The following is a 22,767-nucleotide window of genomic DNA, read 5'->3' as shown; positions in this document are numbered from 1 at the left end:
TCTTTGCTCATTTCTATATCACTGGAGTGTAGCGCAGAGCTCAGTATACAGTAGGCACTCAAAAAATATACATTAGATAATGGAGAGATCGTGGGTTGTCATTCTAACTCCTCTTTGTACCAGCTGGGAGACTCCGGGCAAGTAACTTCTTCCTTAGCCTCAATTTCCTCATCCTAAATTTTAATTTAAATGTGGCAATGCCTGTATGTAACTCTCAGCACCCAGTAGGTGCTCAATAAATACACTCCCCCCAGCTTCCTCCTTTTCTCCTCTACCCCTCCCTCCGGCTTCTTGCCACACCCATTGTTTGGAGCCATAAAACCCAACCCAGGTTGGACTCTCACCTCCTCATCCCGTCCTGGTCAGTCCTTTCCCTTAAGTTGGGGGTGAAGGGGCTGGTATCCCCCATATTCTGGCTCCAAGAGCCTCCCAACCCCAAAGGGCAAGACTGGGGCCCTAGTGGACCTCTGGTCTGGCCAGGTTGTCGTTGCCATGGCAACAATGACAGTCCCCAGCCGCAGGTTCCCTAAGTGACTGGTTACTCTTTAACGTATCCACCCACCTTGGGTGATTAGAAGAATCAATAAGATAACCGGGCGGTGGCAGCTGGCTGCACTCACTGCCTTCCTGGTGGACTGGCTCCCGCGGCTGCTGCTGTGTGCCTGGGGCCCCGGCTCCTCCATGCCCCCGGGTCTCCGGCTGGGTGGGCTCCGCCATGGTCAGCGTGAACGCGCCCCTCGGGGCTCCGGTGGAGAGTCCCTATGGTGAGTGGGGTCTGTAGCTGGGGCTTAGGGAAGCCTGGACGTGGTGGGACCACCGTTAAGTTTGGGAGAGCATGGGATGGCCTCCGTGTGTTTCCTAGGGCCCCCAAGACCCTTAAGGGCTTCTCCAGAATGGCAGGAAGCCCCCGGGAGGCGAGTGACCTCTTGACTAAGCTCCTAAACTGAGGCCTGGCGTATCCAAGTGTGGGAAGCGCTCGGAGGGCTCGTGGAAGCCCGGGGAAGGGGATCAGCTCACTTAGCCCGCCCAGAGAGACCGCCTTCCTAGGGATGCATCCCGGAGTAGTTCTGAAATTCCACTAAACGTGGGGCTGAAGCATCGTTCCCACTCTGAATCCCGCAGAGAGGCTTGCGGGGCCTCGGCCTCCGAGCTGGCTTCAGGTCTAGGTGGGATACGACCCAAGGGAAGAGTTGGCTGGACCCGAGGGCCGTCAGCTCTGGATCATTCTGCAAGGGAAAGCCATAGAAAGCGACGCACAGAGCGGGGCACTGGAAAACGAAAACCATCTTTGCTGTAAGTGTGTAACTTAGATGCGGGATAAGGGAAGAGTGTGTCCGCTGACGGTGAAGCGCAGGGGGCTTTGATGTTCGGCGTGTAACTCCAAAATTGGAGGTAACCCCAAATGTCGGGCAGTAGCGGATGGGTAAATAAAACATGATGCCTCTTTAGGATGGAATATTATCCCGTTGTTGAAAAAAAAAAAAAAAAGATTTGTGTACAGATAGGGAAGGACCTTCAAGTGCATTACGTGAAAAAAAAAAGTAAGCTGAAGAGCCTATAGCATATGACATTTCTGAGAACAGATATACGCATATGTATGTACCCATACGTGTGTGTTTGCGTAGAAAATTAGCGGAAGGACACAAAGAAACCAAACCGGTAACAGCTTTGTTTCGGAGGAAGGAAGTTCAGGTAAACGTTTGTTTTCACTTTTTTTGCACATTTTGGATTTTCAAAAAGTCGGTGAATTTTATAAGCTGATTCAATCACACTCATGTGCAGAGCTTGGCCTCCGAAAATCCAGTAGATCCTGGCTCTTGTTTCCGTGACTTTACACAAATTGCTCATCATTTCTGGGCCTTGGCTGCCTTCTCTCTGAAGTGGACACAGGGTGTTTTAGGGACAGCCTGCAAGTCTAAAGGAAGGCGAGGGTGTGAACCCTCCCGCTAAGCCCTCAGCTCCTCGCACATCCTAAGGACAGTTAGTGTTACTTGATATCATCAGGAGCGGAGAGAAGATGGCCTCAAGGAATCAGGGACTGTTCTCTTGACTGGTCCAAGGGAATCTTCGCCCTTTGACCCAGCATCCAGGAGCAGTATAAGGTGCAGTGCAAATAGCTGAGGCTGTGGAACCAAAAAAACCGCCTGGAGCCCTATCCTATAGGGCTGTGTGACCTTGGGCAAGTGACTTCCCAATTTTCAATCTATTTCCTCACCTGCAAAATGGAGAGAACAGGACCTATCTCACAGGGGGCGGTGGCTAGAGGAGATTGCATAGCTAAAGGGCTGGGTATGCCTGAGGGGCTTCATCCAAGGTTAAAACACAATTGTGAGATCTGGCTGATCCTGTAGCTGGAGGAAGACTCATCGTCTCCCAATTGGTCAGACAGGGATGGATGGATGGATGGAGGGATGGATGGATGGATGGATGGAGGGATGGATGGATGGATGGATGGACGGATGTTCTACTCCTGTTACTGCACTTAATTTTCAAAACACTTGTCTCAGGTAAACAACACTATTATGTCTAAGGATAGAAGAGAAAACTAATGCTTAGGATTGTTTTTAAAAAAATCATCTGACTCCAGACCTGACATCATCCATCTGTACTGACCCCTCTTGGCTCAGCTACAGGTATGGCTGGGCAGAGAAAGGAGGGCTCTCATGTTCATCAACAAGGCAACACTGCTGTCCTGGAAATGACTGGGCATTTGCTGATGTGTGTATTTGTGTGTGTGTGACATTGACCAAAAGACCTTGCTTTTTAGATAAAATAAATCTGGGTTAGATTCTGGATCTGCCTCCCTCCCCCCTCCCCCCCAAGCTGTGTAACCTACCTTTTTCTGAGTCTCAGACATTTCATTTGTAAAATAAACGAGGGCAGTCTGCTTCGAGGCTCTGGGAAAGATGCACTTACTGATTTTAAAAACAAAAAAGTACTTTGAATAAAATTCTTTCTTTTGAAATTCTCCATTGGGGATAATAGTCTCTAAAGGTTGCAATCACAAAGGTAAGTTGCTGAGTAAGCAACATTGTTCACAGCAGAGCCTTGGGAGAGGTGATGGAGGGCAAGGTTAGGATCACATGTATGAATGAATATACAAGTGCTTAGAATTGCGCCTGACCCAGAATAAGCATGAAATCTATCCCAAATGCTGTCTCACATTTTTAAACCTTAGTAGGATAAATATAGTCTTTTTTTTTTCTTTCTAATTTTATTTATTTATTTTTGGCTATGCTGGGTCTTCTTTGCTATGTGTGGGCTTTCTCTAGTTGCAGCAAGCAGGGGCTACTCTTCATTGCAATGTGCAATCTTCTCATTGAGGTGGCTTCTTTTGTTGTGGTACACAGGCTTCAGTCATTGTGGCTTAGTTACTCCGAGGTATGTGGAATCTACCTGGACCAAGGGTTGAACCCATGTCCCCGGCATTGGCAAGCGAATTCTTAACCATTGGACCAGCAGGGAAGTCTCAGTAGGAGAGTCTTTAATGGACTGTCTTCGGCGTGGTGGTCCTAAGCAAACTTGACCCTTCCCTGGTCTTGAAACGCATCCATGGCGCACTGGATTCTGTTCTGTAGTTCTCATCACTGATCAAGTAACTGTGCACTGTGGCGTCTTGTCTCCCCAACTAGACTGTAAACTCCATGAGGCCATGGACCTCAGTCCTTTGTTCAGCCTTGCCTGTCTCCCATGGTGACCTGCACAGAATAAGTGCTCAGTAAGTATTCAGTTGGGCTTCCCTGATGGCTCAGCATTTAAGAATCTGCCTGCAATGCAGGAGCCTCAGGAGACATGGGTTCAATCCCTGGGACAGGAAGATCCCTGGAAAAGGGAATGGCAACCCACTCCAGTATTCTTGCCTGGAGAATCCCATGGACAGAGGAGCCTGGAGGCTACAGTCCATGGGGTCACAAAGAGCTGGACAGGACTGAAGCGACTTAGCACTCATGCAGGCACAAGTAATCATTTGTTGGATGAATGAACTAATGGAGATTCCAAGAAATAGCCCTAGGACAATGATCAACAATGTCAACCAGGTCCATGCTGCTCCCTTCCCTCTTCCCTGCCTTCCTCGCTGTTGGCTTTTGGTTTTTGGTTTGTCCCATTATAGACCTAAGGTGGCTGTCACAGCATCAGAGATCATGTCTGCACTTAAGCTGGAAGGGGTCTGTCTGAAGCTGGAAGGGGTTTTTCTCAAAGCCCGATTTTCCCCCAAAGCAAAAATTTCCCGAAAATCTCCCAACAGACTTCCTTAGTTCACAGAAAGCTGGAAAGTGTCTAGTGGAAAGAAATGAGAAAGCCAACACAGGCTTAGACCAACCATGGTCTCTTCTTGGGGTCTGACACAATGCTGCTGCAAACCAAATTGGAGTTCCCTTGTAATGGGTTTCTCAGCTTTGACCCTACTGATATTTTGGCTTGGGTAATTCTTTGTTGTAAAGAGACTGGCTTGTGCACTGTAGGATGTTTAGCAGCTTTCCTGGCTTCAACCCACTAGATGCTAGTAGCATACTGCCCGTCAGTTGTGCCAACCAAAAATGTCTCCTGCCATTTCCAAATGTATCCTGGGCACGTGTAACACCACTGTTACAAGGAAGCAGGAATAGCAGCTGAGTCGGATCTGCCAGAGATGAATGTACTGTGACTCGTGTGGTAGTATTTGTTTTGGGTATCAGCACCTAGCTCAGTGCCAGATTTGGGGCTGCCCTTAGCAACTGTGAGGATAAGATGCCATGTCTTTGTGCTAACCTCGCTCCTGGCTTCATCATTCTCCTACCCTTGTTTTGCTTTCAGCAAGTTTCCTTAATGATTTATTTTGGCCCTTTGGGACTTTGTCATTCTTGAAAGCATCTCAAATCTCCTCGAAGGCCAGGTCTGTATTTGTCTGATCTTCTTGTTATACCCCAGGTTACCACAGGACTGGGGCCCCATGTAGATTATGATAGACATTTACTTAATGAATAAATGAATGAGAAAGTGGATGAATGAATAAATAAATGAATAAATGGATACCTGGATGGGTAGATAGGTAGATGCTTTGATGAACCAATGTGATGGTCTAGTGCATGGACAGATGGATGGATGGGCATGATATGGAGAGATGATGAATGAATGGGACAAATGAATACATAACAGGGAATATGGGCAGATGGGCAGGTGGATGGATGGAATAATGAATAGATGTGATGGATGGGTAAATGGGTATGGTGGATGAATGGAAAGAATGGAGAGATATGTGGGTGGATATGGTAAGTAGATGAATAAATAACTAGAAATGTGCATGGATGGATGGATGAAGGAGGTGATGGGTGAGTAGGTAGATGAAAAGATAGATGGGTATATAGATGGATGAGGTGGGCTGTATTGGGATAGCGGTATCTGCAAGTAAAGAGATCGATGGTGACTGTCCACTGGTTCCTTCAGGGCAGTAGTGCCTAGTTCCTTTGACTAATGGCATCAGTCTCAGACTAGATTAGAGGTTGTTATCAGAGGAGACAACATTTGGTTAAGTGGCTCTCCCACTTAAAGCTGCGTGATGCCAGACACTTCGCCCCCATCTCTGATCATCAATTTCTTCATCAACCAAGTGAATTTTGGTTGTTGTGAAGACTCCATGAACTCGTGAAGAAGAAAAGGTATCATAAACTATAAAATGCTTTGTCTCCCTGAATGGTTAATGAGCCCAAAGTTGGGTAGAACCCCAGTTGCTGGCTGGCTACAGGACTATATCTGATAACCAGGCATGGCTGTTTCCACCCTTCATTCCCTAAATATAGTCTCCCCTCCCTTCCTGCTTTTTTCCCCATGTTATCTTCCTGTCCCACCTCAATTTGATTTCAGCCCCTCTGATTCAGTGGTTTACAAATCTTCCTGCTTATGGGAAACTTTCTTTTCTTTTTCTTTGCCGTGCATTGCGGCCAGAGGGATCTTAGTTCCCTGACCAGGGATTGAACCCATGCCCCCTGCAGTGGAAGTGTGGAGCCCTAACCACTGGACCACCAGGGAAGCCCCTGGGAAAGTTACTTAAGCTGACACCTTGGGGCTCCATTTCAGACCTGGTAAACCAGAATCTCCTGGAAAGAGTTTCAAGAGCCTTTAAATTTTTGTTAAGTCCTTAAGTGATTTTGGGTGTTGGGTCAGCTAGAGTTTGGAAACCATGGCCTTGTTTTGTCCCCTTTTATAAAGAGAAGATATGGATACTCAGAGAGCATTCTGTCTCCATCCAGAAGGCTCTTGCTCACTCGTTCATTCCTTCAACAAACGACTCCTCAGGCTTATGGTATGCAAGGCATTCTGCCCAGCACTGAGGGAATGTAGGAGACTATAAAGTGTGGCTTCAAATCTTGGGGAGTGTCCAGTTTGGGGGTGGTGGTGGTAAACAGATGGACCGGCAGCAATCAAAAACAAAGTGCTGTAACAGGTGTGAATAGGGCACTGTGGGAGCACAAGGGGGCCTAGGAAGAGGGGAAGGGGTCAGAGGCCTCTTGACCCTGGAGGAGGGAGCTGAGATCTGAACTGGAACCTGAAGGTTTAGCGGGAGGAGAGAGGCAGGGGGACAGCAGATGTACAGACCCAGAGCCTGGCCATGCACAGCACTGATTTTACCTAACATTTGACTGCAGCTAATTCCACCCTTTCTTCACAGTTATCTTGGGGTTTTTCTGATTGTTTCATGATTTATTATTATTATTATTTTTTTAGTTCTACCAGTTTATTGCTACCAACCCGTCACCCTCCACCCTCATGCACACATGCTCAGTCACGTAACCCCATGGACTGCAGCCAGCCAGGCTCCTCTGTCCATGGATTTTTCCAGGCAAGAATACTGGAGTGGGTTGCCATTTCCTTCTCCATGAATTATTTTTCTTGTTCCTAAAAAGATTCGGGAATGCATGCTCAGTTATATCCGACTCTTAGTGACTCTGTGGACTGTAGCTTGCCAGGCTCCTCTGTCCATGGAACTCTCTAGGCAAGAATCCTGGAGTGGGTAGCCATCCTCTCCTCCAGGGCATCTTCCCCACCCAGGGATCGAACCCAAGTCTCTCATGTCTCCTGCATTGGCAGGCAGATTCTTCACCACTGTGCCACTTGGGAAGCCCCACATATATAATTCCTAGAGTACAATTCAGTAGTCTTTATTAGACATTACAGATGAGCAGAACAAATCTATTCGTAGTTTAGAGAGAAATGTTCGAGGGGAACACGTGTATACCTGTGGCGGATTCATGTTGATATATGGCAAAACCAATACAATATTGAAAAGTTAAAAAAAAAAATAAAAAAGAGGAAAAAAAATTAAAAAGAAATGTTCAGACGATTTTTGGAATTTGAATATAAAATATGCCCTTTAAAATCATACAAAACCTTTTTGTTCTGTGATATTAAAAATCCTAAAGTATTTATAAGATGAATTTTATGTATCTAATATTTCATGTTTATTAGAATTATTTCAATATTAAACAGAAAAAAATTAAAAATAATTTTTTTTTAATTTTTATAAAAGAAATTACAGACCAGCAGTATCTATGCTGTTAGGGACAGTGAATCATACACCCTAGCTGTGCAGGATACAGTAATTTCAGATCTTTGATGTTCACATAATTAACTGATTTCTTTCATTTTCATTTCTTTTTCTCTGAGTAAACATGTACTATTTAAAAATATGTTTATTGAAGTATATTGTTCACACAGCAAAGAGCATGAATAATAAATCACAAATAGACTAATGAAATTTAACAAGGATGACTACTTTTTTTTAAATGAAGTAAAATAGAACAGAAAACAGCCTAGTGCCTCTCATGTATAGGAGATTTTGTGTGTGTGAAACTTCTGTTCTTTTCTACATGCTTATGGATATGTGTGTGTGGTTGTGATAATACCAACCATTCATAGATCACATACTAGGGCTTTCCACATATCAACGCCTTATCTTCACAATAACCCTGTGAGGGAGGGGCTTTTACTGTCCTTCCCCTTTTATAGATGAGTAAATGGAGGCACAGAGAGGCTGAGTCACTCGGCGAAAGTGACAGATGCCTTAAGAGGTGACGTTGATTGAGGTTCCAGCCCAGGCAGGCGGACCCCAGAGTCTGTGTTTTGACTACCACCTTTATTGCCACTGTATATAAAGTATGTGATGTAAAATGTGTTACTCAGAGTCATGGTCAAAAGGGTTTAAAGCCACTGGACAGAATGTTCCCAAATGTTCTTTATAGATCTAAAAATAGCATATTTTTTCCTTAAGTGTCCCCACAGGGAACAGGGGCTGATTTTGGGTAGTACATGGACAAACGCTTTTAAATTTTATTAATTTTACCGCATGTTAGAAAAATGTATAACTAACATATTAAAGCACTACTATAAAATATTATTTAAAAGATTAATGTACATCTTCAAAAGAAAGAAAATTATCAAGTAAATAATTATAGATAAACAAAATAGATGTGATGGGCAGATTATAATAAAAATCATAAAAGGAATGAAAATGTGTGGGGCTTTGGGGTGAAATACCGAACTTGGTATCAGAAGGCCTGGATATGGGTCCTGGTCTATTCATTCTCTAGCTCTGGTTTATTTCTTCTCTCTCTTTTAAAAAATTTTTATCTTATACTGGAGTATAGTTGACTTACAATGTTGTGTTATTTTCAGGTGTAGTACAAAGAAATTCAGTTATATGTGTGTGTATATATATATAAAATAGGATATTATAGAGTATTGAGTAGAATTCCTGTGCTATACAGTAGGGCTTGTTGATTATTTTATCTCACGTATAGTACTTAGGATGGACCAGGCACTGTTTTAAACACTTTATAAAAATTACTTCCTTTAATCCTTACAACCGCCCACTGAGTAGGTACTGTCATCATACCCATTTCTCAGAAGAGGTAACCAAGGCTCAAAGGGGTTAAATAACCTACCCACCCAGACTATCAGAGGCAGAGCTAGGATTCAAATCTGGGCATTACATTAGTAAAGACAACACCAGCTGGTATAATAAACAAAACCAAAATATCAGATAGAAGAATTTGTCTCTTTCATGCAGGGACCCAGGGTCCTTCCTTGTTTGGAAGATGGATTTTATTTTACCTATCCTACTGTGATAGGTAGAATTTCCTTTGTCATTCTGGCCTCCAGGTCCTCCTCTGAAAAATAAGATTAGTAATGCTGTTTCTGCTTACCTCTCAGGGCAGCTCTGTAATCAGGGTATGGGTCCAAGGGTCTTCTGCAAACTGCAACCAATTCCAGTGGATTTAAGTGTTAGTAACATTATTAAGTTGGCCAACACCTACCTTTCAGTGTTATTATAAAGGTTAACTGAGATATTGCATATAAAGGCCTTTGTTCATATACGGACTCCATCAGCTGTGGATAGTAGTAATAAGAGGTAGTTGCTCAGTTGCCAAGTCGTGTCCAGCTCTTTGCGACCCTATGGATTGCAGCTTGCCAGGCCTGGCAAATGAAACGATGCGTATTAACTTACCTCCAAACTGGCAAACAGTTTATAGCATCTTTCCTATTAGCAAATTAACCCACAACATCTGGGAGTGAAAAATCAAAAAGTATAGCCACGATATTTAGAAATACAAAGGAAAACACCAGGAGCAGGGAAAACTGAGCTAAAGTTTTTCAGGTTTTTCCATAACATCTTACAGGAAAATCTGAACATTTTGGCCAACCCAATAGTTGCAAGGGGTTGCCCTTGAGCTGTGGGAATCAGGTTCAGGAAAGAGTGTGTGGGTAACTACTGCTATTTATATCAAATACTTTTTTAGAATATTTGATTTTTTTCAATTGTGTACCTATATTGTGTTAATAAATTTTTTGAAATTATTTTAAAATTTAATTTAATTAAAAAAAATTTTTTTTTTGGCTGGACCATGCTGCATGTGAGATCTTTGTTCCCCAACGAGGGTTCAAACTCATGCCACCTGTAGTAGAAGCGTGGAATCTTAACCACTGGACTGCCAGGGAAGTCCCAGAACAATTTTTAAATTAAAGAGGAAAAGGGAATAATGAAACAATATTTCAAACATCCTCAATTGTACTTTAAAACAAGAGTCCTGGGACCGAAAGCCACAGAAGGAAAAGGCAGAGTTAAAGTTAGAAGTTCAAGATCCAATTGCATTTAAAATCTCTGCTGAACACCTTCTAATTGTTTTGTGTCAGGCTGAAAAGAAAAGCTGAGCGCTTTCACTCACCTCAAGGGCCCCCTAAAAGCCATCTGCCCTGTCGGCCTCTCCTGTCTTCCTCCCTTTTGCTCACTCCACTTCAGCCCCCTTGGGCCCTCCTAGGATCCTTCGATCGTACAAGCACATTCCTGCCCCAGAGCCTTTGTACTTGCTGTTCCTTCTGCCTGGGCTTCCCAGGTGGCTCAGTGGTAAAGAATCCATCCATCTGCCAAACAGGAGTCATGGGTTCAATCCCCAGGTCAGGAAGGTCCCCTGCAGAAGGGAATGGGCAACCCACTCCAGTATTCTTGCCTGAGAAATCCCATGGACAGAGGAGTCTGGTAGGCTCCAGTCCACGGGGTCACAAAGAGTCAGACACGACTTGGTCACTACATGACAACAGCAACAACTGCCAGGAACACCCTTTCTCCAGATCTTCCCCAAATTGATGTCTTCTCCTTGCATTTCTCCCCCTGCCCCCAACCCCGCTGGGCAAGATCTTTGTTGTGACACTTGGACTTTCTCTAGCTACAGCCCATGGGGGCTTCTCTTGTCATGGCGCACGGGCTTAGTTGCCCTGAGGCATGAGGAATCTTATTTTCCCAACCAAGGATCGAACCCACGTCCCCTATGTTGGAAGGTGGATTCTTAACCACTGGATGGCCAGGGAACTCCCCAATTTGGTTCGTAACTCAATGTCCCCTACTCAGAGTGGCCTTCCTTGACCACCCCCATCTCAGATGGCCCCTCCTCCAGTCATCATTATCAATCTTGTTATCCTCTACAGCCCTGGAATTGTGGATTCACCGCTCTGTTTATCATCTGTCTCCTCCACTACAATGGAAGTTCCATTAAGACAGGGAATCTGGCTGCCTTGCGACGTCCTCAGCATGTAGAACAGCACTTGGCACACAGTAGGCGCTCCATAAATATTTGTGGAATGAGAAGAGTCAGAAGGGGACAGCTGAGTCAGTGTGCTGAGGGGCTGGATGGGCCAGGAAGCTGCAAGCCCCTGCCTGGGCCCGGCCCTGGGTAAACAGTCCCCTGTCCGCCCAGACAGCCGCCTGTTTGACAACTGTCTGCCATCGGGCTGGCCAAGCCAGGGCCGTCACACAGCCAAGGCCCCAGGATTCCCTGGGACAAGTAACAGAGGCAGCCACGCCTCAGGGAGAGCTTGTGTGAAGGAACAGGTCAAAAAGTTACCCAAACAGGCACGAGAAAAGTCAGAGGAGGTGGTGGGACACAGAGCAGTTGGCCCTTCCCTGGGCAGAGCCAGGAGGAGCAGGAGGGAGGCCCTGGCACACCCTGTGGGCAGTTTCCCGGGCAGGGCCTGGCCACCGGAACCCAGTTCTGGTCGTGGCTCTGGTCCTGACTTGCAGAAGGACCTCAGATACTTGCCACCTCTGGGCCTCGGTTTCCTCTCCTGTAAATAAGAGACTGTGGGCTGGTCGGTGGTTTTCAAGCAAAAAAAAAAAAAAAAAGGCAGCGGCATTCTTTCTTTAAGGAAAATCTTACTGGAAGCCAGTTTGCAGGAATCATACACAGGAAGCCTTTGGTTTAAAGTGTGGGGCTGCAGGATGCTGCCTACCTACCCCACGTCCCCTGGCCTTTCAAAGCAGCCCCAGGGTGAAAACCACAAAGTCTCCTTGGTCTCTGAGGTTCACAGCGAGAGTCTTGTCATTAAACCTACCTCCAGGTTCAAGCCTGACATCGGCATCTTAGGTAATCTACTCCACCTTTCTGAGCCTTGGTTTCTTTCTCTAAATCTGGTATCTTAAACAGTACCTCCCTCACAGTATCAATGGTCAGCCCAGAGCCTGGCACCTAGTGAATTCTCAATAGTAAGAGTGAAAAACCAATGTTGATTATTAGCAGAAGTACCAGGAATGACCCAAAGGGCCAGTTCTTTGTCTCTACTGTGTGCTGGGAAAAAATGTAACCCTTCTGAACCTCAGTTTCCTCCTTGTAAAATGTAGCCAAAAGTTAAAAGGAGATAATTTGCATATAATTTGCAATTATAATTATTGTATATATGTAATTACAATTTGTAATTTGTGGTCCACATTCCATTTCTGTTGGACACTGCAGCTCTAGCCCCTCAGTTTCTATTAATATAGCAGCTAACTCATCCTGCCTCTGTTTCCCGCTCTGAATAGACCAGTTCAAGCCAGCTATCCCTGGCTGGGTCTTCGCCCCAGTTCACAGTTTTCCCTGGTGTCCTCAACCTCGTTGCTTGCCTGTCAGGGGTGGGGTGGAAGTGGGGGGACCCAGGCTCTAGAACTCAAAACTTGTCTTCTAGAATTCTACACTAGGGAAATCTCATCTCCCAGCCCCCATGGGTAGCCATTGTGTTCTCTTTATCAGAGTTTCACATAAAACAATAGTCAATTTGAAATTTAATTATACACCCATTCTTCTCTCTCCAGCCTGTGAATTTACCTCCAAATCCTGCGATTTGGGGGGTAGAATTGGGGAGGGGAGAGGATGATTCTTTTCCCCCTCTCCACAGCAATTCATAGTTTTTCTAGAGATAAGATGGACTGAATACAGGGGAGGGACATGGGGCCTTCTACTGGGAAGGCTCTGCTTTTGTTTTTGGAGGAGATAATATCCTCCCAGGACTCCTCTGAGATGAGAGAATTTGAAAGGACTTAGGGGGCCGGGAGGAAAAGGAATCTCACAGTGATGAAGACTCCCTTCCAATGGGGAGGTCTTATTTGTTAGTGGCTGAGAATTTATGCTGCAGACTTAGGAAGACTTGGGTGAGAGCTCTGTAAGCTGTGTGACATTGGACACGTGACTTTACACTCTGACCCTCAGTCTCCCCCTCTATAAAATGAGGATAAGAATAGTTCTATTCTAGCACAATGCTTTGGACAAACATTCCATAAATGCTAGCAATCACATACCTTTTGCAAAAGGGCCTATGTTGGTATGTGTAATAGGTTTAATTCCTTTTTATTTCACTTCTATGCATTTTTGTAATTCTTCTACCATGAACTTGCTTCAGTTAAATCATAAAAAAGTTAATTGAGCAAAAAGAATAAAATTGAGTGGAAATGTCATTCTAAGGCTGGGCTCCAATGTGGGGTTTTAGAGCTGGGAACAGGGAAGAGAATCTTAGAGTCTGAACTTCACACACCCTTTACTATTTTAGTAAACTGAGGCCCCAAGACAAAAGGTGATTTGGCAAGTCAGTGGCAGAACAGTGATGCTGAGGATTGGAAGGAGACTGGGAGGTAACTAGGCAGCCTTTCCCAAGGTGAAACCATTCAGACGGGGAGTATTCTATCCTGAGATGTTTGAAAAAGCTCAGAAGCGTTAGTTGCTCAATCATGTCCAACTCTTTGAAACCCACCATGAACTGTAGCCCACCAGCTTCCTCTGCCCATGGGATTTCCCAAGCAAGAATACTGGCTGCTGCTAAGTCGCTTCAGTCGTGTCCGACTCTGTGCGACCCCATAGACGGCAGCCCACCAGGCTCCCCCGTCCCTGGGATTCTCCAGGCAAGAACACTGGAGTGGGTTGCCATTTCCTTCTCCAATGCATGAAAGTGAAAAGTGAAAGTGAAGTGGCTCAGTCGTATCCAACTCTGTGCGACCCCATGGACTGCAGCCTACCAGGCTCCTCTGTCCATGGGATTTTCCAGGCAAGAGTACTGGAGTGGGTTGCCATTGCTTTCTCCGTCTCCTCCCGCTGCTGCTGCTGCTAAGAATACTGGAGTGGGCAACTATTCCCTTCTTCAGGGCATCTCCGCAACCCAGGGATCAAACCTGGGTCTCCTGCATTGCAGGCAGATTCTTTACTGTCTGAAGCACCAGGGCTGGCTCAGAAAGCTGTATAAATTTCAGTATCAGAGAACGTCTCAGAGCCCTTAACACAGGACAGTGAATGCCTTGGGTACTCCAAGAGAAGCCTCCAATGTGTGCATGTTAATTCATCATAGAGCCCCCTTGAAAACATCAACACCCAGAAAGCTCTCTCTGCCCCACCACAGAGACATTTTATAGCTTAATACATTCCTAGATTTAAGAAAAAATATATTGATATTTTAAATATTATGATTTTAACCAGTACATTACTGATTTTTGTTGGTATATAGAAAGACAGTTAATTTTTTTTTTTTTGGCAGTGCCCCATGGCATGTGGGATCTTAGTTCCCCAACCAGGGATTGAACCCAAGCCCCCTATAATGGGAACACAACATCCTGACCACTTGACTGCCAGGGAATTCCCTTGAAATATCGTTAATTTTTTTCACTACCTTTCTCCTTTAAAAAAAATTGTAATATTTCCTAATATTGCAAAAAGGTAGAATAATACTGTGAACATGGATGTACCCATCACTCAGTTTTGTCAAATCCTACATACATGACCATATTTTCATGAGATTCATTTTTTTTGTTGTTTTAATGATATGAACCCCCCTGTCCCCTGCCACCTGTAAGCCTCCCTGAGCCCTTGCCTGTTGAGAGTTGACCCCTGTCAACTTTTGCTGTGCATCATTGCTAGGCATGATTTTTCTTTTTTCTTTTTCTACTTTTGGCCATACTGCTTGGCACACAGGGGATCTTTAGTTCCCTGGCAAGGGATCAAACCCATGCTCCTGTATTGGAAGCATAGCGTCTTCAACCACTGAACTACCAGGGAAGTACCATAGACAAGTTTGAATACTTTTCCTCTACATGGCTACAATACTATATATATATATATAGCATTATTTTGCCTATCTGGAAAAGTTATTCAAATGTTGTCCATATCCTTCAGCAACTTCCTTTTTTTTCTGGATCTTCCTATCCATCTACAGGCAGCGCTGGAGCACTCACTGAAAATGCTGTGAATGAATATCCCAAAGTATATTTATTCCAGTTTTGGATGATGAAGTTTCCAGTTTTTCACTATTTCAAGCAGTGCTACAAAGAGCATCCTTATATGTGTGGGTGAAATTTTCTCTAGGATCATGTGTAGGAGTGAAATTTCTGGATTTCAGGCAATGAGCATCTTTACTTTGATGAGATGTTGATAAACTTGTCAGTCTTGCCCACCAACTACCACTTCGGGTCCGTAGCAGCTAAGAGTTAGTTGCTTTGCATCTTCATCTGCACTTGACTCTGAAAGATGATGGATGGAAAATGAGAATTTGCATTTCCCATATGGCTGGAGAGGGAAAAGTTCCTTTTGCCATTTGAATGTGCCTGTTTCTACCCCTTGCCCATTTTCCTATTGCATTATCTACCTTAACTATTTTAAGGGATTATGAATTCTTGATACAAATGCTTTTTCCAGTTGTATTAGTGGAAACTACCTTTAATCTGTCTGTCGTTCATCTTTTCACACTCTTTAGAGTATCTTTGTTGTACAGAAGTTTACAGTTGTAGTTAATTTTGGCTAAATTATAAATAAAGTCAGTACATTTACTAATCTTTTCCTTTATGCTGTGTGCTTTTTTTTTTTTTTTGCACTGCCTTGAGATCATTAAGATTTCTGCTATATGTTTTCTATAATTTTAAAATTCATTTCTTATACATAGATCTTTATTCCTTAGATATTGATTTTGTGAGCTATATGAAATAGAGATGCCATTATATTTTTCTTCATATGGATAACCAGTTGGTTCAGACCATTTATTGACTTGGACACCCTTTCTTGACTGCTCTGCAATGCCACTGCATTTTAAGCATTAATTTTTTTACATTAAAATTTTTTTTATTTTACAGTGGAGTGTAGCTGATTATCAACGTGCCTTACTTTCAGGTGTACAGCAGAGTGAGTTAGTTATATATCATGTATCTTTTTTAAATTTATTTTTTAATTGGAGAATAATTCCTTTACAAAGTTGTGCTGGTTTCTGCCGTACAATGTATATATCTATTTTTCAAATTCTTTTCCCATTTAGGTTATTGCAGAATACTCAGCAGAGTCACCTGTGCTATGCAGTAGGTCCTTGTTGGTTATACAATGCCATTGTTTTTGTCTTTCATTTTTGAACACACGTAGCTCCTGGCAACCCACTCCAGTGTTCTTGCCTGGAGAATCCCAGGGACGGGGGAGCCTGGTGGGCTGCTGTCTATGGGGTCGCACAGAGTCGGACACGACTGAAGCGACTTAGCAGCAGCAGCAGCTCCATTTCTAGGCTCTCTATACTGCTCCACTTATCTCTAGTAGTCGCTTTCAAACAATGAGAAAAAAGAGATAAGTGAATCTACAATTTTACTAAAACAAAACACTTGATTTTTCTTAAAAGTCAAAAAAAGAAATAGTTAAAATTATTTAATAATATTTTATTCACTCCAGTATAGCTAAAATATTATTTCAGTTATCTAATCAATAAAACATAATTAATGAGGTATTTTTCTTCTTTGATGTACTAGGTCTTCCAAATACAACCCATATGTTACACGTACAGCATACCCCAATTTGAACTAACCAGATTTCAAATGCTCAGTGGCCGCATGTGGCTAGTGGTTATCATATTGGACAGTGAAGCTCTGGCTTTACGTAGCAGCAGTTCCCAATCTTTTTGGCACTAGCGACCAGTTTCATGGAAGACAATTTTTCCATGGACTTGGGGTGGGGGGATGGTTTCAGGATGATTCAAGCACGTTACAGTTATCGTGAATTTAATTTCTAATCTAGTGCCACTGTTGATCTGACAGGAGGTACTGGTCTTTGGCCTGGAGGTTGTGGACCCCTACACAGAGCATGCTCTCCTCATATTATAATTGTTTTTTAAAAAATGATCTTGTCTATTCTCTTTGCTCATTCATATAAATTTTAAGATGAGACTGAACAGGACAGAACAAAGTTTGGAGACCAATGGCTTATTTGTCTCCACTGGATTTCAATAAAGGCAACTACTATATTTTAAGAGTTTGCAATTTTCCAAGCGCAGGGCTAAAGTTCTTTGTCCTTTTGGCCTTCTAATTGAAATTACATTGAACTTGTTGATTAATTTGGGAAGAATCGACATCTCTGCATAATGAAGCTATTAACCTAAGACAATAAAACTAGTCAGTTATTTTTACCAGCAAAATGGGTTTCTTTGGGAGCAGCAAAGAAGTGCAATTGAGACCTGCAACTATGGCAAACCACGTGGAAGTCTCATAAAACGAAGAAGAAAGTCTTCTATAGAGAAGAAGGGGAACTTGGGATGGGCTGTTATAAATAGTCCATTAGAGGAAAGTGGAAATTGGAAGTATAGTGGCTTTCCATTGGCTGAGTTGTGACAGTTACTCATTGGCTACATACACTGTTGCGAGGCAAGGAGAAAATCTTTCTTCTCCTGTAGTAAAGTAGTGTCACTTCCTTCCGGAAATGTAAGGTATATCTCTTCCTGTTGGGATCTGTATTATGAGAGTATGTATATGAGAGCTCCCCCTTCTGGCCTTCTGACTTCATTTTAATGAGGTTTCCCTTTACTCATTTTTAAAAATCCTTCTGACCATGATACATTTATACAGGTGTGCTTTTATTTTTTTTAATAAAGTTCAATAATTTTAATGCATAAAGCTCTTTTGTTAGATTAATCCTAGCAATAATTGCTCTTGCTATCATGAATGCTTTTAAAAATTGAAACTTCTCGTTGGTTGATCTTAGTGTATACAAACCAACTGCTTTTGACACACTGAAAATGTATCCAGCAATCGTATTAAATTCTCTTAGTAGATGTTTTAATTTCCTGCTTATTGCATCTCTTGGACTTCTGGTAAAATATCAAACAGAAATAGAGTATTTCAAATAGGGTTTACTTTGTCTATGAGTAGCTGAGCCACAAAATTGCAGTAGTAGAGAATTCCTCAGGTTATGAAAGTCCAGAGGTAGGCAATTTAAGGTTCGTATGGTGGTTCTTCCCCATAGCAGTCCTCAGGAACCCACGTTCCTTTCATCCTTATGAGGTCTTCATCCTCATGGTCCAGAAAGGCTGCCAGAGATCCGACCGCACAGCTATGTTACAGGAAGAAAGATGGAGCAAGAGACAGAGAAGGAAAAGGAGCAAAAGCATGTTTCACGTGTCTCTTTTCCCCATGACTTTACTGGAAGTTCCCACATTACATTTCTGATTATACTTCATCAGCCAGAACATATTCACATAATCTCCCCTAGCTTTAAGGAAAGTTTGAGATAAGTTTTTTTGAGGGGGCACCCCTCTATTCAAATGAAAATTTAAGGTTATGTTACAAAGGAAGACAAGGAGACGGTTTAACACAGGACAGTTAGCTTGCAGCCTCTGCCGCAGTGGACAACCTTGTTTTATTCTTGACATTTACAAGGGATACTTTGCCCCTTTGAAGTATATCTGCTTTAGGGTTTTGGTAGGTAAGTTTTACTGTTTTTTTTTTAAAGTTTGTTCTAAGTAAGCTAGACGTTTTGCTCGTTTTTTAATCACAATGTTGAATTGTCTTAATTGCTTTTTGGCACCTACTAAGATAATCACTTTTTTTTTTCTCTTTTAGTCTATTGATTTATTAATATTCTAATGTTAAGCCATTCTTGCATTCCTGGAATTAAACCTAAATTTGTCAGGATGAAATACATATATTTTATACATTGATGAAATTTTTTTAAATTGTGGTAAAATATTTACAACATAAAATTTGCTATTTTGGCCATTTTTAAATGTACAATTCTGAGGCATCAAGTACATTCACATTGTTATACAACCTTTACCACCATCCATCTCTTAAATTTTTCAATCTGTCTCCATTAGAAAATAACTCTCCATACCCCCCTCCCAGTGGGCTTCCCGCATAGCTCGGTTGGTAAAGCATCTGCCTGCAATATGGGAGACCTGGGTTCAATTCTTGGGTTGGGAAGTTCCCCTGGAGAAGGAAATGGCAACCCACTCCAGTATTCTCACCTAGAGAATCCTATGGACAGAGGAGCCTGGCAGATTACAGTTCATGGGACTGCAAGATCCAACCAATCAATCCTAAAGGAAATCAGTCCTGAATATTCATTGAAAGGACTGATGCTGAAGTTGAAGCTCCAATACTTGGGCCACCTGGTATGAAGAACCGACTCACTGGAAAAGACCCTGATGCTGGGAAAGATTAAAGGTGGGAGGAGGAGGGGGACGACAGAGGATGAGCTGGTTTGATGGCATCACTGACGCGATGGGCATGAGTTTGAGCAAGCTCCAGGAATTGGTGATGGACAGGGAAGCCTGGGGTGCTGCAGTCCATGGGGTTGCAAATAGTCAGACACGACTGAGTGACTGAACTGAACTGACCTTCCTCCCCTCAACTCCTAGCAACTGCTATTCTACTTTATGAATTTGACTACTCAAAGTACCCTTATAAATGGAATTATACAGCATTTGTCTTTTTGTGATTGGCTTACTTCACTTTACAAAGAGTTCTCAGGGTTCATCCATGTTGTAGCATTTATCAGAATTTCCTTCATTTTTAAGGCTGAATAATATTCCATCATACATATAAATTCTGGTTTTCATTGACACTTGTGTTGCTTCTGCCTTTGTGTGTGTGTGTGTGTTAGTTTCTCATTCGTGTCCAGCTCTTTGCAACAACCCCATGGACTGTACTTCCCAGGCTTCTCTGTCCATGGAATTATCCAGGCAAGAATACTGGAGTGGGTTGCCATTGCCTTTCCCAGGAGATCTTCCCAACTCAGGTCTTTTGCATTGCAGCCAGATTATCATTTGAGCCACCAGAGAAGCCTATTGTAAATAGTATTGCTGTGAAATGGTATAAAAATATGTCTTCTAGGCTCTGCTTTCAATTATTTTGGGTATATACCCAGAAGTTGTACTGCTGGATTATATGGTAATTCTATTTTTAATTTTTAAAGGAACTGTTATGGTGATTTCTTTAGTGACTGTGTTATTTTATATTCTCACCAGCAGTGAGTAAGGGTTCCAATTTTTCCACATCCTTAACAATGCTTATTATCTTTTTTTTCCTTATATCCATCGTAATAGGTGTGAAGTGGTATCTTATCTTAGTTTTGATTTGTATTTCACTAATAATTAGAATTCCCAGATGACTCAGCAGGTAAAGAATTCTGCAGTGCACAAGATGCAGGAGATGAGGGCTCAGTCCCTGGATTGGGAAGATCCCCTGGAGGACATAATGGCCACCCACTCTAGTATTCTTGCCTGGATAGTCCCATGGACAGAGAAGCGTGGTGGGCTGCAGTCCATGGGGTCACAAAGAGCTGGACACAACTGAGCAAGCAAGCAATGATTAGTGATGTTGAGCATATTTTCATGTGCTTCTTGGTTATTCGTGTATCTTTTTTGGAATAATATCTATTTAAATCCTTTGCCTATTTTAAAATCAAGTTTTGTTGTTGTTGTGCTATAGGAATTCTTTATATATTCTGAATATTAACCTCTTATCAGATTGATTTACAAATATTTTCTCTCATTTTATGGATTGCCTTTTCACTTTCTTAATAATGTCCTTTGGCCCACAAAATTCTTCACTTCAATGCAGTCCAGTTTATCTATTTTTTTCTTTTGTTACCTGTGCTTTTGGTGTTATCGCCAAGAAATCATTGCTAAATCCAACATCATGACTATTTCTTCCTGTTTTCTTCCAAAAGCACTTAAGTCTTTAACCCATTTTGTGTTAATTCTTTTATATATGTGAACTAAGAATCCAGCTTCATTTTTTTCACATGTGAATATCCAGTTTTTCCAACACGAATTTGGTTTTGATCATAGTTTAAGGCTTTTGCACCTGGGAAATGCTACTTTGATTCAACCTTTGATCCATTGGAAGAATCCTCTCACCATCCTCCCTGACGGTCATTTAGCTTGGGTTTGTCACTTCTAGTGACAGAACACTCACTACTTAATGAAGCAACTTTTCCCCGGGTAGTGCCATTGTATCCAGTAGAAAAATGTTCTTCATTTTAAGCACAAATTTTCCTTCCTGTACGATCTAGCTGTTGGTCCTCACTTGTCCTGTGGAGCTCTAAGAACAGTGAGCATCCTTTTCCAAAGGAAAGTACTTTGTATTCAGTAAATAACACAGTAACGTGGTGGCAACCATGTGCTGGGTTTATGTGGATTATCATATTTATTCCACAAAACCATCTATGAAGAGGTCCTCTTATTGATTCCTTTTTCACAGATGAAACAAATAAGGTTTGAGGAACTTATTTTCACAGCGTAGAACAGTTATGTAAACAGAATCATTAATATTTCAAAAGCGGTAGCCTTGACCACTCTGCTATACTGCCCCTCTCCTCTTCCCCAACAGTCAGCCCAGAACTTTTTTGGTTTTGTTTGTTTTCTTTTTGTTTGGGGGAGTGGGGTTTTGATTGCACCACCCAGCATTCACTCAGGGATCTTAGTTCCCGGGCCAGGGATCCAACCCACTTCCCTACAGTGGAAGTGCAGAGTCTTAACCACTGAACCACAGGGAAGTCCCAATCCAGAGCTCTTCTGGATAGTCAATTATTGGTTTTCTCACCCTGTCCCATCTTGGGAAAATATTGTGTTTCTATTAAAATTGAAGTCAAACACAACTGTTTGTGTATGGTTGGTGTATACAGAGGGCTTTTTAGCTCATTTCACCAGAGCACTATAGATTCACTAAGGGCATGAGACCAGGTTAGAGGTTTGGGCTGCTGCAGCCAAGCAAAACCACTAGAGCTTTGTCATGTTGCTTGTTGCTAAGAGAGCTCCCTCCCTTCCACACTTTCCAGGTGACAGTTGTGGGGACAAGGTTGACTGTGGTGAAAATGAAAAGATGATAAAAATTTGAGATACTATTGGAGGTGGCAAGAACCGGATTTTCTGATGAGTTGGTAGGAATGGGAGGATTTTGACTTGAATAATTGAGATGGTTCCTCTGCCTTTTCTAAAACCAGCTTGAACATCTGGAAGTTCACGGTTCACATATTGCTGAAGCCTGGTTCGGAGAATTTTGAGCATTTCTTTACTACCGCGTGAGATGAGTGGGATTGTGCAGTAGTTTGAACATTCTTTGGCATTGCCTTTCTTTGGGATTGGAATGAAAACTGACCTTTTCCAGTCCTGGGGCCACTGCTGAGTTTTCCAAATTTGCTGGCATATTGAGTGCAGCACTTTCACAGCATCATCTTTCAGCATTTGAAATAGCTCAACTGGAATTCCATCACCTCCACTAGCTTTGTTCGTAGTGACGCTTCCTAAGGCCCACTTGACTTCACATTCCAGGATGTCTGGCTCTAGGTGAGTGATCACACCATCGTGATTATCTTGGTCGTGAAGATCTTTTTTGTACAGTTCTTCTGTGGATTCTTGCCACCTCTTTTTAATATCTTCTGCTTCTGTTAGGTCCCTACCATTTCTGTCCTTTATAGTGCCCATCTTTTCATGAAATGTTCCCTTAGTATCTCTAATTTTCTTGAAGAGATCTCTAGTCTTTCCCATTCTGTTGTTTTCCTCTATTTCTTTGCATTGATTGCCAAGGAAGGCTTTCTTATCTCTCCTTGCTATTCTTTGGAACTCTGCATTCAAATGCTTAAGATCAAATTGCCAACATCCGCTGGATCATGGAAAAAGCAAGAGAGTTCCAGAAAAACATCTATTTCTGCTTTATTGACTATGCCAAAGCCTTTGACTGTGTGGATCACAAGAAACTGTGGA

At 42.7% G+C, this 22,767-nt stretch overlaps 1 long non-coding RNA gene across 1 annotated transcript in view; it reads right to left on the bottom strand.

Annotated features, from left to right (window-relative positions):
• Positions 1 to 549: 549 nt before the first annotated feature.
• Positions 550 to 22,767, bottom strand: part of LOC104989352 — a 32,768-nt gene continuing 10,550 nt past the window's right edge. Inside the window, exons 2-3 of the long non-coding RNA XR_825362.1 lie at positions 9,180 to 9,230; positions 550 to 3,698 (exon numbers count right to left, since the gene is read on the bottom strand). This is a non-coding gene — a long non-coding RNA (uncharacterized LOC104989352). The remainder of the gene's footprint in view (positions 3,699 to 9,179; positions 9,231 to 22,767) is intronic.

Source organism: Bison bison, unplaced genomic scaffold, assembly GCF_000754665.1.
Source record: "Bison bison bison isolate TAMUID 2011002044 unplaced genomic scaffold, Bison_UMD1.0 scf7180017864154, whole genome shotgun sequence".
In the NCBI taxonomy this organism is placed as follows: domain Eukaryota; kingdom Metazoa; phylum Chordata; class Mammalia; order Artiodactyla; family Bovidae; genus Bison; species Bison bison.
Note: the sequence above shows the minus strand (reverse complement) of the source record. Positions and strands in the feature narration are given on the sequence as shown.